General features: G+C 41.9%; 1 pseudogene; it reads left to right on the forward strand.

Moving 5' to 3' along the window:
* The first annotated feature begins 10,168 nt into the window (after positions 1–10,168).
* LOC147698267 (uncharacterized) lies at positions 10,169–11,423 on the forward strand (annotated as a pseudogene).
* Positions 11,424–12,551: the final 1,128 nt, after the last annotated feature.

Raw genomic sequence — 12,551 nt, forward strand, 5'->3', positions numbered from 1 at the left:
GGGATCTGTTTTCAAAATCCTCGATTTTCCACTGTATATCGACGAGCTGCGCCTCATGTGCCACAGTAACTGTGCGTGTTGTGGTAATATCAGTCTCCAATGTTTCCGTCCGGGCCCCGAGAGCTGTGAGTCGTTCGTTGATTACCACACATGATTTCGCAACTTTTCTGACTGCCCCTGGATTTTACGCATTGTTGTCTGTGCTCGTTTACTATCTTGACGTGTCTCTTTCCGATGAGGGGGTATAAATTGGATGAATGTGTCTAAAGTTGGGGGTGCAGCAGAAGATACATTCTCAATTAGTGGTATATTTGTGTTGCTTGTGCTAAATAGCTCCACTTCCAGATAATCCCACCATAGGTTTTTCTTCTGGGGGCTAGGTTGATTTGCTCTCTTCATCGTTCTGTGGATTGTGGCAGTCATATCTTTTTTCCCAGTATCTGAATTCTCATCGCTGGAGTCTTCCTGAGACTCAGAAGTGGAGCCGGACATTGACCAGGTAAAAGTGAGTAAAAATCTTGCTCACTATGGTTAGAAGATGCAGCATAATTCTCAGTTACTGCTATAGGCATTAATTGGTTTAATAGAACTTTGCTTAGCAGAATTTTCAGCAGGTCTTGTAATAACTGTTCTATCCCCATTGCTAAGAATTCGTTCCTCTGGCTGCAGGCAGGGGGGGGGTTTCTGTGGAAACATGAGATTGAATATATTGTTTTGGCTGGCACAGTTTACTTGTTACACTATCGATGGCTGTGCTAACATTCGGGGTCGGGCTTATACTTATAGCTGGCCTGTTTAATACATCCTTTCCCCAAGTCTCTTTTCCTTTATCCATATCCCCCCCTGGTACTGCTCACCTGATTCATCCAGCACACCTTGTGATACACCTTCGTGTTGTGTCTTGAGCTGTGGGGTTGCTCGCAGCATTTCGAGCACAGTATGTTCAGCACTCTGTGGCATTCCAGTCCGGCTTTGTTTTTCATCCAATTCAGGTTGAGGATTTGTTGCTGAACAGACTTGCTTCTTGAATCCCGGTTTAATTTGTGAATCCGCTGCCGTATTCACTGCAATATTCACTTTAGGGGACAGCCCGACACCCAAGCCCGAGCGCGTCTTTCCTTTGACCCCCACAGCAACAGGAATTTTCGGGGCCATAATCGCTGAATGCTCCAGACGAAGCCAAAAGAGCTGCAGACGATGATCCCTCTCCGCACCACAGGATGCCAAAACCGCCAAGTAAGCCAAGAGAGATCTCATCAGCTCCGCTCGGCAAAGCAGCATTCCACAGAGGGCGGGTCCGGGGGAGGTCTCCAGGGTTGGAAGGTTTGGAAACACTGTATCGCCTGGGTCCATCCCCTGTTCACCTGCTACTTTGTTGCAGACAGAGCAGTGGAGTTCTTCAGGATTTTTTCTCTCTCCGCTACCTAGATCATCTATTTTCTTAATTCTGCGGGTAGTTTGTGTTTTTCGTCCGGTTTTGCTGTCATATTCTGCCTCAGTGTATGTCCGCCGTCAGAGAGAAGCGAACAGACGTTCTACTCAGCCGCTATCTTGCCTAGTCGGACCACTGTACAGGATTCACTGCTGTGGAGAAAAACATAGTCAGGCTGACTGGCAATGCTCTTTGTGCTGATAGTCGGGAAGGTTGGTCCAGGTCTCCTCTCGGTTCTCATAGCAGTTTCTGACCAAAACATTTTTAAGTCCCAGGTTTTGGATTTAAGCTATATGGCCACATCCAAGGGTCCAGGACACAGGAGACACCACTTGGAGGGTCAGGTCTCACTCAGGCTGTGTCTTGGTGTGTGTACAAGCTGGAAGGAGCCTTTTCTGTCCCAGTGGCTCTGATTAAGAGGCCAGGCAACTAGCCCTTGTAGTCATCCTGGTAGTCCTGGGTTCAAGAAGTGGAAAAGGGCTGAAGAAGCAGGGCAGGCCTCTGAGGGTTCAAAGTATGCTTCAGGAAGTAGAACAGTCCTCCCGGGTGCAACAAAGCAGTCTTGTGAAGTACACAGCAAACCACGGCAGCAGGCAGTCCTCTGGGAGTACTTTCACAGGTCCAGCAAGTGAACTGAAGAGTGGGTCTGAGAGTCCTATTTATATACCCAGTGCCTTTTTTGAAGTTGGAGAAGTTTCCATAGATTTCCAGTTGAAATGTTTGGAGCTTCCTATGGCCTTCCTTGCCCTGGCTCCAGGCAAGCTGCAGGTACAATGCACCTATTCTTTTTTTGCGTAGGTGTGGCTGAGCCCAATGATTTGCACGTAGAGGGCTGTGCCCAACTTTGCCCCACCATCCTCCCTTTGATGGCCTATCCTGGAACACCTAATCCCTCAACTGTGTTCCTATCTAGGGGGAATATACAAGGTTTCACTGCCAACTACACTCACGTGACCCAGGAATAGACTACAGGCACCATATAGGGCAGGAAAATGTCAAATTCGAAAAGTGATATTTTCAAAATGGTAACTTGAAATGTGACTTTACCATTAAAGAGGATTTTAAATTACAATTTCCCAGACACCGAACATGAATACCTTACCAGTTTCAAACAAAAGTTAGCACTTATTAAATGTAGTAAGGCAACCCAATGTTTTATCCAATACGAGAGATAGACCTCATAGTAGTGAAAAAAAAATCTAGGTGGTTTTTACTTCCAGAACATCTCTAATTTAAAATGTACAACCTCTTCATTACAATGCACCCTGACCTATAGGCTGCCTAGCGTCTAACTTATGGGTGACTTATATTCAATAAATGGAGGTTCAAGACTTGGTAAGGGGATTATATTGCCAGTTCGAATTAGCAATTTAAAATTGCATACAGTCTGGAAAGGCAGGCCTGGGACGTGTTTTAAGGGGCTACTTAATTGTATAACACAATAAGTGCTGCAGGCCCAGAAGTAGCATTTAATTTACAGGTCTTAGGTATATGATAAACATATTTACTCATAATGTATAAATGAATTAAATATCCTAATCTGGTAAAAGCCAATGTTACCATGTTTTGGAGAGTAAACAGTACCACATTAGCACTGGTAAGCAGTGGCGAGGTGTACGGATTCATAAAGCAAACAAAAAAATTCAGAAAAGTAGGAGTGGTGAAGTCAAAATGTTTGGGGGGTGACCCTGCAGAGAGTGCCCAGTCCAACAGGGAGTAATGTATTTTTAAGGTTGTCCAAGATATATGAGGTATGTGTTCCTGGGTTGAGAGCCTTATGAGCCATACAAAGGGGCTTGAATGGCATTTTTTATAGACAAGATGCCAGTGTAGCTATGCAAGTAGCGAGCAAGGTGCTGTCAAACTTACTCCTTCAGAAAATCAAAACTTGCACCATATTCTGTATAAATTTGAACCTCTTTATAAAATAATCCAGAAGTCCAACATAAAGAGCATTAAAAAAGTTCAATCTGCTTAAAATTAAGGCTTGCACCAGTAGCTGTCAAGCATATTGGGGTATATAAAAGATGATCTTCTTTAATTGTTGCATGAGCAGGAAGCATGCAGAAATCAACTTATTAACTTGATGCTCAAATGAAAGATTTCTATCAAAGATCATGCGGGATTATGGGCCGTGGAGGTTGGCTCAATGCTTTCTCTAAATGATTGGAGCCCCCACAAAGGACCAGATTGAAGGTTTGCCAAAAATCAAAACCTCTCCTTTTATCCGAATTCAACTGGAGACAGTTGGCATTCAGCCAACAAGCTACCTTAATAAAACAGCCTTTAAGTTTCTCCTGAAGATGTTGCCCTCCATGCAGATGAATATTCGGGTATCATGCATATATCAATAAAATTGAAAGGCAAAAAAGGCAATCAGATCAACCAGGGGAGCCACATATATGTTGAAAAGCATAGGGCTGAGAGCAGCCCTTTGAGGAAACCTGACATAAAATTTCTAAAATCAGAGCTAAAAGTTGACATCTGAACGAACTGTAATCTGTTTGCCAGAAAGAATTCAAAACATCTAAGTGGCTTGTCTCTCAAACCAATAGCAAATATTTTTCTAGTAAACCATATTGAAGGTGGCTGACAAGTCAAGGAAGATCAGTGCACCTGAAATTGTCTGCATCCAATATCATACTGATGTCAGTAGTATTGTCTGTAGGTATGGTTTTAGTGCTACAACATGACCTGAATCTTGACTGGTGCTTATTAAATACAGCCACACAGGTCCACCTTGCGTGGCTCTAAGTGGCTTGATAAATCCAGAGTAAAGCAATGCAGTGAAAATCACTGCGTTGCAATACTCTGCCCCAGGCAGACATTCCATGGTTGGTGTGTAAGTGTTTTCTACAATACCAATGGATTTGGGTGCATTCTCAGTTTTGCCATAAGTGATAGAACTGAAAAAGTGTTAAAACTGCTACACATCCCTAATATGTTTATTTTTGTGAGTTTTTACTCTTCTGTGCATGCATCTTACTGCAGCAAACATAGGAAGAGGAAACTACCTCACTGGATTGTTTTTGTGCAGGAAGGTGTCCCTTCCAGCACAATTACTATCCTGCTTAAAAAGCAAGCACCCTTGCATCAAGGTGCAAGGGTGCCTACGTTGGTGCTAGGCAGCACATTGTGTGACAGTTCTTGGAAAAGACAGGAATGTGCGGTACCATGGTAAATATGGCACATTCCTGCCCTTTCCCAGTCACGCAATGCAGAACAGCGGGGTGGCTTGTTGCAGTGTGCTGTGTAACTTGTTGGTAAATTTGCACCTAAATACAGGGCCAGATTGGCCATAGCGGGCACCGGGCAATCCCCCGATGCACCGCACGGGTGGGGGCTGGTTTTGGGCCCCCACCCGTGCCATTTTTGTTACAGGGCCGTTTTTGCAGCATAGCTGCAAAATCGGCCCTGTACCAAAATGGACCGAAAACCGGCCAGGCAAACAGCTCTGCGGCACCTTTAACCCCCCCCCCCCCCCTCCCCCGAGAGGGGAGGGATGGGCCGGCTGAGCACTTTGCCAGGGCCGGTTGTGATTCCTAGTCCAGCCCTGCCTAAATATAATAATGATGGAGTGAATAGCAAAGATGACTGTTCTCATCAAACATCTGTGCCCCACAAAAAATGTTGACTGTGGCACTGGCATGCAATAGGCCACAAGGCCAAATCTAAATTGGTTGCCTAACATGCGATCCCCCCTGTCTAGCTCACTATTACCCTGCAGATCATAATCTCACTTATGCCACTACAACAACTGAGAGGAATCCCTGAAGGATGAGGGCACATTGTATCACTTCAACTCAAGGGGAAGAAGCAAGTCCTGACTCCAGAAGAACCGAAAAAGTTGTAGGAATTAGAAGCTAATTTAAAATTTAAAGAGACAGCTGCTCAGACCATCGATACGACCATCTGCTGCTTATGCACATGGCTGCAGCAGCACATAGATGCTCTTGTGCATCTGACTGTCAATTGGTCAATATCGAGCACTTTTGAGACAAGATCAAATTCTTCTCCGTTTGCTCCTAGAAAGAAGTATTGATTATCTTTCCTTTTTTTTGTGTTCATTGACAGCCAGAAATGTTTCCATCATGAAAGTTTTGTGCACCCATTTGTGATTACTGATCAGGTTAATTCTATGCCTTTTCTATTAAAATGTCCTCATACTTGGAAGAGTGATTCTACTTTCATTCATTTTCAGCTTAACACATACATGGTGATCCTTACCATGAACTTCCATCGGAACCTCCATCGATTTTTAATTCAGGGACAACCATAGCACGTTTTTCAAGAAAAATCTGTTTCTAAAAGGTTTCAAGGTTGTCTTCAATTTCTGATCTATAGGAAAGTGTACCTTCTTAGTGAGCCTTCCTGGGGAGATGCTTCTTCTGACCCTGTTCCCTTGCCAGTTCATGATTTCATTCAGTGACATGCTGACAAAGATGGATCTTCAGGAAGGAAGAATACTGCTACCTGTTTATCAAGAATGCTGAGATGCATGCTGTGAAGGTTTAGAGTTGGTCAGACATTACATGCATATAGGCAGCATGCTCCTTGAGCGGCTGGATGATGTGTGGCTGAACACTTGACTTAGCCAATACATGAGTACATACCCCAAACCGACCACAGTGGCGGATCACTGACAGAATATCGACAGTCAAAATATCGACTTGCCAAAATATCGAGGTAAAAATATAGAATGCCAGAATATCGACTTCCTATCTACAAACAGGTAAGTACAAAAATATCGACTCCAAAATATCGATAGGAAAAAATATAGACAGTCAAAATATGGAATTTTTCAAATATCTTAAAAGTAATTTAAAACTAATATAATATTAAATATAATTAATGTAAACATACTTAAAATACTTAAATAAACTTAAAATTAATAAATATTTAATGTAACTTAAAAAAAATAATAATTTAAAACATATATATATATATATATATATATATATATATATATATATTGAGGCTCCACTTGCACCTGCCTGTTGCACTCCTTGGCGGGTACCTGCCAGTCGGGGGTGCACCCGACAACAATATCAGCTCAAAGGTCCCTCCCCGCAGTCCCACAGGAAATAGGATGCAGCACTCCAAGGTAGGTTCACAAATGTTTATTCTCAAAAATGTTGAGAATAAACATTTGTGAACCTACCTTGGAGTGCTGCATCCTATTTCCCGTGGGACTGCGGGGAGGGACCTTTGAGCTGATATATATATATATATATATATATATATATATATATATATATATATATATATATATATATATATATAGATAGATATATATATATATATATATATATATATATATATATACATACATATTATTAACAAAACATATACAATATGTTTTCCGTAGGATAGCAAGAGGGTTAAATTTACTATTCCCACTCCAGAGAGTGCAACAGTAGGGAAAGCGTTGGATAGCGTAGGGGTAGAAATTACTATTCCCACTCCAGAGAGCGCAACAGTAGGGAAAGCGTTGGATAGTGTAGGGGTAAAAATTACTATTATTATTATTATTATTATTATTATTATTATTATGCTTCTTATATAGCACCTGAATCGACCCCCGAAGGGGTATCTCCGCGCTTGCCTTGGGAACCCGTCCTGGCTTTATCCCTGTGAGATAGCCCATACAGGGCATCCCCAAGGTGAAAGCCAGGCATCCCGCCGCGGGGGGCCGTTGTGGAGATTAAGCAAGCTTAATGCCCAGAGTTGCAGAGTGTGAACCCATGATTAGGTCAGGCACCGAAGCGAGAATTATCGAGTCCATGCATATTTGAGCTCAAGACCCTGCCTCGTCGGTAATTGAACTGGTCCCGGGTCTGACCTCTGCTTCAGGGTCTGCCTGCTCTAACCAGTGAGCCACACTTCTCCACTCCACTCCCACTCCAGTGAGCGCAACAGTAGGGAAAGCGTTGGATAGCGTAGGGGTAAAAATTACTATTCCCACTCCAGTGAGTGCAACAGTAGGGAAAGCGTTGGATAGCGTAGGGGTATAATTTACTGTTCCAACTCCAATGAGTGCAACAGTGTGGCAAGCGTTGGATAGTGAGAGGGTAACAATTACTATTACCACTCCAGAAAGAGCAACAGTAGGGAAAGCGTTGGATAGCGTAGGAGTAAAAATTACTATTTCCACTCCAGTGAGTGTAACATTAGGGAAAGCGTTGGATAGCGTAGGGGTAAAAATTACTATTCCAATTCCAGAGAGTGCATCAGTAGGGAAAGCGTTGGATAGCGTAGGGATAAAATTACTATTCCCACTCCAGTGAGTGCAACAGTAGGGAAAGTGTTGGATAGTGTAGGGGTAAAAATTACTATTCCCACTCCAGTGAGTGCAACAGTAGGGAAAGCTTTGGATAGCGTAGGGATAAAAATTACTATTCCTACTCCAGAGAATGCAACAGTAGGGAAAGCGTTGGATAGCATAGGGGTAAAAATTACTATTCCCACTCCAGTGAGTGCAACAGTAGGGAAAGTGTTGGATAGCGTAGGGGTAAAAATTACTATTCCAACTCCAGAGAGTGCAACAGTAGGGAAAGCGTTGGATAGCGTAGGGCTAAAAATTACTATTCCCACTCCAGTGAGTGCAACAGTAGGGAAAGCGTTGGATAGCGCAGGGGTAAACATTACTATTCCTACTCCAAAGAGTGCAACATTAGGGAAAGCGTTGGATGGCGTAGGGTTAAAAATTACTATTTCCATCCAGTGAGTGCAATAGTGGGGAAAGTAAATACTTCATATACAAATATAAATAACATAAATATGAATACCAATTACAAAATTATTAAAATATTTTACATTTTTATAAAATATAATATTTAATCAATTAAAATTACAAATAATTATTAACTAATAATAGAAAATTACCTACTAATACTAATCATTTACCAATTACCAATAAATTAATTTACAATATAAAAATAAATATAAATTAGACACAAAACAAATATTTAAAAAATGTAATTACTTACAAATAAATTACTTCCCAAGCTATTCCCCTATAAACAAACAACCCACTACAGAAAATAATGTAATAAAAGTCACATATTTATCAACTAATCAATTACAATAAATTACACATTATATTTTAATTAATTACCAATTAATAATTAATTAAAAATTAATTCTAAATAAATAACAATAAATAAAATACCATTTAATTAATTATAATTAAATTACTTCCCACCCTATTCCCTATAAACCCAAAACCCGCTACAGAACATAAATTACTAAAATGAACATATTTATCAATTAATCAATTATAATTAATTACCAATTATATTTAAATTAATTACCAATTAATAATTAATTAACAATTAATTTTAAATAAATACCAATAAATAAAATAACATATTTAATTAATTATAATTAAATTACTTCCCACCCTATTCCCCTATAAACCCACAACCCGCTACAGAATTATATTACACAAAAACTATAAATTAATATTAACTTACCTTAAATTCGATATTTTTGTTGTCTATATTCTGTCTAGTCGATATTATGTCCATTCTATATTTTTGATTCGATATTATATCCATTCTATTCGATATTAAAATTTTCTAGTCGGAATTTTGGTAGTCTATATTCTGTTCAGTCGATATTATGTCTATTCTATATTTTTTACTCAATATTATGTCTAGTCGATAATAAAAACTCGATATTTTGACTCTATACCACAGTAGCATATCTTAAAATTAAAATTACATGGAGGCATGTTCTGCAAGTATTTTGGAACATCAGGCATGAAGTATGTGGAAATTAACTCGAGCATCAGGAGTGTGCAGGTAAGTTTATTACTACGTAACGAGCGACACAGTATCGGTGGTCAGATGCACAAGAGCTCCTCCAGTGCCAACACCAGTTCAACTGTCAAATTTCATAACATTGCATTCTAAACCCCTGTATCATAGCATTCTTGTGCAGGAATCTCCATAACACAGGATTCCAACACACATTACACAGTACAAAGAAAAACAGTGAGTATTACACATCTTCTCTTCTCCCATAAACAACCCAAACCACAACACACAGACTGTGGAAAGCAAAAGAACCACGCAAAAGACTAACAACAAATCCACACCAACACACCAAAAGATACTAATAACCACCAAAAAAAAGATACAAAGAAAAAGAAAAAAAAAAAGCAGATAATACAAATATTTACCTTCAAGTAGGAAACCTGCTAGGCCTAACTATGTTTCTGATACGTCTGTATCAGACAGTGTTGTGGGAATTTCCAGGAATATCTTGATTACCCCTTGGTTGTTGACCATCCTGCACACGATCAAGTGTGTCAGTAGGGACCATTGCAGTGTGACGACCAATCTCACAATCACTCTAATGCTCATTGCCCACCTTAACAATTTTTGCTAGATTCCACCACTGTCCAAAATGTATTTTAAATACATTGCTACAGATGTTTTCCACTTTAACTTGATCATTGAACTTCTCCCTTTTTGGACATGGACAGCACACTTGATACGAACCATATCACCAACCTTTACCAGGACAAGCTAAACACCTTTCTTATTGTCATACCAGCCTTTATGCTTTTCTGTGTACGACTCACATTTCTTTTGTACCCAACCAATCAACTGCTTCACATCAGACTAACTTTTAAGCCATTTAGCCATCCATGCTGGTCAAAAACTGTTGTTGGCATTTCTACCCCTCAATATTTCAAAAGGAGAGCCTATGGTGCGCCGGAAGTGCATGACCCGGAAGTGCACGCGGCCGCAGGGTCTGGAGAAAGGAGCTGTGCCGGTGGTTGTCCCCGGCCCCGGTACGCGCTGCGGGGCGGACGGAGGGGCCGCCCGCTGCCCCCTCCCCCGGATGGCTCCTGCACCCAAGAGGGGCCCGTGTCTCCATGAGCGGGGGCCGAAGATGGCGGAAGAGGAGCCCCCCTCGGTGCCCGAGGGGTCAGGACAGCAAGTCATCTACTTGTATGTGGGCGAAGACCTAGATGATTGGCAGAAGGTATTCCAGCAGACCCAGGTCGAGGAGAGCCAATCGCTGATGATGATCTATGTTGTACAGGACTCTCCTGCTACAGAAGTGCAAGAAGTGGAAACCGGATCACACGGGGTACTCCAAGATTTTGTTGTGCCGGTCCCTTCTTCGACACCACAACAGAAAATTGGTTCAGGACAGACTACAATACGTGATTGTGCAGGAGTCCCAACCAGCTACAGAACAGCAACAAGAAGTTGGGAACCAGAAAACAATACAGTCATCAAAAAGCCAAACAAAGTCTGCAAGTGTACAAGAAGAAGAAGAAACGTTTCCCTGCTCCGAGTGCGGTAAGAGTTTTTTTTACAAGACCAGAATTCAACGCCACATGAGAATTCACACAGGACCTGTCGAATTGAAATGCACTGAGTGCGGGGAAACCTTCACTTTCAAGGCACAGCTTTTAAAGCACCAGAGGACCCATGTGCCAGAGCCATCATTTCTGTGCAACGAGTGTGACAAAATCTTCAAACTTAAGGGTAACCTTCAAACCCACCAGAAAATTCACACAGGAGAGAAGCCTTTCACATGCCCAGAGTGTGGGAAGAGCTTTACTCAAAAGGGACATCTTGTGTATCACCAAAGACTTCACACTGGTGAAAAGCCGTTTGCCTGCATGGAGTGTGGGAAAAGGTTCAATCAACGGTTGAGTCCTCGAAGCCACCAAAAGGTTCAAACCGGGGAGCGGCCCTTTAAGTGTGCAGAGTGTGGCAAGGGTTTTACTATGCAGTCAAGTCTTCTGTATCACCAGAAAATTCACACCGGGGAGGGACTTTTTGAATGTAATGAATGTGGTAAGCGCTTTGTTAAGCGGTACGCCCCCTTAATACATCAGCGAAGCCATACAGGGCAGAGGCCCTTTCCCTGCCTATGGTGTTTGAGTGTGGTATCGTTCTGTCGAACCATAACATGCAATGTACAGAATTCTCCACATCCTGGTTCTCACATTTTGCCCACCTGATTCACTCACCTACCAATTCGCTTGCTGGGGATAAAGGAACTTTAACAGGTGTTTGACACGACATGACTCAAGGAAAACCTGCAGTTTTCTACTAATAAATTGTGTGCCATTGTCAGAGAGAAGAAATTTAGGAAATCCCTGTCTCTGGAAAATGTCTCTAAGAAAATCCACAACAACACCAGCATTCATCTGCTTAAACATCTTGACCTCAGGTCATTTTGAACAGCAATCTACCAGGACTATAACATATTTGGCACCACTCTGAAAGGAATCATAAAGACCCATGATATCAATTCCAATCTTGACACATTGACCTGAAGGATACTAAGTCAGCACGAGAGGCTGATAAGCTACTATCAAGCTCAGCTGATTTGCACACCAAACAATTTTCTACCACCTCATCCACTTAAATGTCCAGTGTTGGCAATCAAAAGGATTCACAAATATGTAATTTACTGAGAGACAAGCCAAGATGTCCCTCATGGGCACTGCTAATAAAGCTACGTCTCACATAAATGTGGAGGAATCAATTTATCTGACCTCAGGCTCATTCAAAATGCCAGGTCTTGAGTCTCTTCCTCTTCAGTGAGGACGATGTACGGAGGTGGTGAGGGAGGATGCTCCAGGTCTTGGTGATTAGGTGGGAGAAGGAGCGGCCTCCACTGTGGGTATTGCAAATACCTGCTGTCTGTGCAAGGGCAAAGGAGGTGGAGCGAAGATTGGTGGAATTTCAGCCAGTGGTTAATGTATGCTAGTTCCTTTTTGTTGAGGACTTTGTAGGTGTGTGTCAGTAGTTTGAATTGCCATCCTTTCTGGATGGAGAGCCCGTGGAGGTTCTTCAGGTGTGGGGTAATGTGGGTCCAATCTGGCAGCTGAATTTTGTATTGCCTGGAGCCTTCTCATGAGTTTGGTGGTGGTTCCAGAAGGTTGGTGATTAGGGCTTGCATGACTGTTTTTCTCGTGCTTATTGGGAGCCATATGAAGATTCTTCAGAGCATGCGGAGAGTGTGGAAGAAGGTAGAGGAAACTGTGTTAATGTATCAATTTATGGTCGAGGATGATGTAGGGGTGGGTCTTAGTTCAGGGGCCACCAGATGTCCTTTCAGACTGAGGTATGGTTTCCAAAGA

Source organism: Lissotriton vulgaris, chromosome 8, assembly GCF_964263255.1.
Source record: "Lissotriton vulgaris chromosome 8, aLisVul1.2, whole genome shotgun sequence".
Classification (NCBI taxonomy): Eukaryota; Metazoa; Chordata; class Amphibia; order Caudata; family Salamandridae; genus Lissotriton; species Lissotriton vulgaris.